The sequence below is a fragment of the Myodes glareolus genome, chromosome X, assembly GCF_982192425.1.
Source record: "Myodes glareolus chromosome X, mMyoGla1.1, whole genome shotgun sequence".
In the NCBI taxonomy this organism is placed as follows: domain Eukaryota; kingdom Metazoa; phylum Chordata; class Mammalia; order Rodentia; family Cricetidae; genus Myodes; species Myodes glareolus.
Window position 1 is genome coordinate 111788033 of NC_142053.1, and position 4030 is coordinate 111792062.

Consider the following 4030-nt stretch of genomic DNA (forward strand, 5'->3'; position numbering starts at 1 on the left):
TTCAAGAACAACAACAATGACAAGAATTATTTTACGAGGAAATTGCTCTGTGCTAGAACTATGTAAGAGTTACAAAGATTTTAAACTCATCTTTACATTTAAAACAATTAATTAGCTTTATTTCAGGTGTCTCCCCATCTACTGTGTATAAAGAGTTTTGTGAATATAAAGATGAATGCAAGTACCCCCACTATATGCTTGTTTAATCATTAAGAGCTCCATTTCCCATGCCCATGGAAGATTTTAGACTTGTTTCAGCCTAGAAGTGCGTCTCAGTTTTGTTCCATATATAGTTACTTGTACTGCTTTCAGTAGCCATACGGCTTGGCTGACCCTTCGCAGGTTGTGATGTAGCCATGGAAGTAACTTCAAGTGGTCAGAAAAATAAGGTAAATCAATGGTTCTCAGAATTTGGTGCTGGACCACTAGCATCAGAATAACTTGAAAAGATGTTGAAGATAACATATTCTGAAGCCCTACATCAGACTCAACAAAGGCTCAACGAGTGTTACCCAGCAACCTGTGTTTAATGGCATTGTCCAGCTGATTATAGATGAGAACCACTAAGAAAATCCTTACTAGTGAGCTTTTATTTTATTTTTTTTAAATGTATAAGTTCCATCTTATTTTTCCAAGGTGTTCTCTTCTATCTTTATGAAGCCACTTTACATGGGCTTTGGTGGAGGTCGTGGGGCAGCACCAGCAGGTCTAAATCGTGGTGGGGGCGTTCGGTCCTTCCGAGTTTCCCGAGAGCGATTCCTGACTACCTTGCTCTGAATAGCACAGCTCACGCAGTAATGCAGCTTGACATAGAGTTTGGGGAGCACATAAGCGTCAAAGACACTTGCTTCGGATATGTCCCTGACTGCGGCAGCCTCTACTATGTTCCGAATTACGAACTTCTTAATGGCCTTGTCCTTAGGCACGCAGCGGGCGCAGTTAGTGCAGCAAATTGGCTGCACATGGCCGCGGCCCTTTTTGGCACGGCCGTTGTATCTCCTTTTTTTGGTCATTTTGGAGCCAAGTCCCGAAAGAGCACTAGTGAGATTTTAAGGGTGCATCTTCTGACATTTTTAGAAGACACAATCTCACAGTAAACTACACGATTCTCTGGCTTTTAAAATCTTCTGCAATGTTTCTGAGCCTCAGGTGCTGGAACATTTTGGAGATATATCCATTGGGACTGGGGTCATACATACATGTTACACTATATAGACTCAACATATTATATTTCGAAATATAAATGTACAAATGTATGCAATAACAGTGAAAAAAGAGACCATGGCAGGGATTTGAGGAAGGAAAGAGAAGGGAGAAATTATAATCTCAAAAATAAACAGAAAAAAGAATATAAAAGAAAGACCATTGTCCTGATTTTGTGGTTAACAAGTTCTTTATTTTATCTCAAAGATTGCTTGGATTCAAATTTGAAGGGGGGATTGGCACTAAAAGTCCTCAAAATTTTTCACTTGAAAGTAGATATTAGATGTAAAGCAAAGGATAACCAGAATATTGCAATCCACAGCCCCAGAGAAGCTAAGTAATAGGGAAAACCCTAAGAGGGATACATGAATTACCCTGGGAAGGGGAATTAGATAAGATCTCCTGGGTAAACTGAGGGTGAGGAGGGACAGTAAAGGGGAGAGGAAAGGGCATGAGAACACGAGGGAACATGACGGTTGAGGGGAAAGGGAAGGAATGGAAGAAATATCTTGATAGAATCACTATCCTATTAGGAGGAAACCTAGTGTTAGGGAAATTCCCAAGAATTCACAAGGATGACCCCAGCTAAGACTCCTAGCAATAGTGGAGAAGGTACCTGAACTGGCCTTCCTCTGTAATCAGATTGATGACCATCCAAACTATCATCATAGAACCTATATCCAGCAACTGATGGAACCAGATGCAGAGATCCACAACCATGTACTAGGTCAAGCTCCATGAATCTAGTTGAATAAAAGGAGGAGGGAATATATGAACAAGAGAGTTCAAGATCATGATGCAAAGTCTACAGGGACATCTGAACCATGCTTGTGGGAAGTCGTGAACTCTAGATTGACAGCTGGAGCCTCCATGAGACTGAACTAGGCTTTCCATATGTGAGAGACAGTGGGGAAGCTTGAACTATCTGTGATGCACCTGGAAGTAGGACCAGGATCTATCCCAGGTGCATTAGCTAGCTTGTTGGAACCCATTCCCTATGGTGGGATGCCATGCTCAGCCTTAATGCAGTGAGGAGGGGCTTGGTCCTGCCCCAACTTAATTTGCCAGACTTTGTTGACTCCCCATGGGAGCCCTTACCCATTGGGAGAAGTGGATAGGAGGTGGGCTGAGGTAGAGGCAGATGGGGCAGGAGGTATGGCAGGGAGAACTGTGGTTGCAATCTAAAATGAAATTTTTTAAAAAAGGAAATAAAAAAAGAAAAATTCCTGTTTGTTTCACTGTCTTTCTATTCCTGCTGCTTTCCCACGTTTTCCCCCTTTCTGGTTTCTGGGGAACTAGCGTATTCCTCCAAAGGTACTCTTTCCCAGTTCCTAAAGTCCCCACTAAATACAATCTGAGAAGCTAGCTATCTGATGATGGAGACAGATGTGCATGCCATCATAGCATGTACTGAAAGATACGAGTCCTAGTAATGATCATGGTGGAGATAAAATGTCGGCAAAGTCCTGAAGAAAAATTAGTTTGTCACGGCTGGGAGGATTGCAGAAGGTGTTATGGAAGAAATAGCACTTGATCTGAGTTTTGGAGGAAGTGAAGCATTTTAACAGATGAAGTAGAGGATTAGTGTTTTGACATATGCCCAAAGTGATGTTAGATGTCCATAGAAATCTGTAGGTATAGCAACAAGAATTATAGTTTTTCTCAACTTAAAGGAGTATCTGTTTTATAATGATTTCTTTCTAATCTGCACTAGTTCCACATTTTAAAGCCTATAACTCAGTGTTGTTGCTTTTTTCCCTTTCACCTGGAAATACTCTGAAATTGTTTCAGTACTAGTACCCCAGTACTAGTCTTCAACAAACAAATCGAGGTTGGTATATTTGTGGATGACTAAGAAAATTTGAGAATTAATAGCCTGTAAAAGATCATATGAAAGTAATTTCATTTTGGTGTTAGTCCAGTAAGTCATCAGAGAAGTTTTATGATTTTAAGGATTGTAATGATGAGTTGAGGGATTTGGCTGGAAAACAGTAGGAGGGTGAAGTATTAAGAGAAGTTTCTAATACCAAAAAAAAGGAGAAAGAGCCTAAAGAAGATAAATGGGCCTTGGGGCTCTTGTTTTATGTAGACTTAGAATGTCAGGAAGGATTGCAAGGGTTTAAAATGGACAAGATCTCCCTTCTCCAAGGACATTTAGCAATGTTTGAAGACATTTTCTGTTGTCATAAAGAATGGAAGAGAGTGGATGGAGCATGGTGCACATATCTTAAAGATTGAGGTCAGGTGAGAATGTTGCTAAAGAATGTACAATCACCAGAAAGCCTTTGTCGACCTCCATTTCAAAGGCTGATAATGCTTCACTTGAGAAACCCTAATTAAAATTGAATGGATATCACAAGTAAATGGGGAAAGAGGTCTAAATGGGGAGGTGGACATGGGAACAGGAGGGATTGGGTGAGGGGAATGGAAGGTGAGAGTACTGGGAAAGACAATTGGAACCATGGGCATCTCTCATATAAGCTAGAAACCTAGTGCAATGGAAACTCCCAGGAATCTCTGAGGGTGACGCTAGGTAAGACTTCTGGCAATGGGAGCTATGAGTCTGAACCACGCATCTCTTGTAACCAGACAAGAATTCCAGTGGAGGAACTGGAACACCAACCCTGTCACATAATCTCTGACCTTCAATTTGCTCTACCTACAAAATATGCAGGGGTAAAGGTGGTGCAGAAATTATGGGAGTTGTCAAACAACGACTGGTCCAGATTGAGACCTATACTATGAGAGGGAGCCCACCCCTGACAATGTCTGGAAGGACAGAACCCAGAGGCTGGAGAACCCAGAGACCTAGGACAGAACCAAACAT

At 41.4% G+C, this 4030-nt stretch overlaps 1 pseudogene; it reads right to left on the reverse strand.

Moving 5' to 3' along the window:
- Nucleotides 1–626: 626 nt before the first annotated feature.
- LOC125408117 (small ribosomal subunit protein eS26 pseudogene) lies at nt 627–1019 on the reverse strand (annotated as a pseudogene).
- Nucleotides 1020–4030: the final 3011 nt, after the last annotated feature.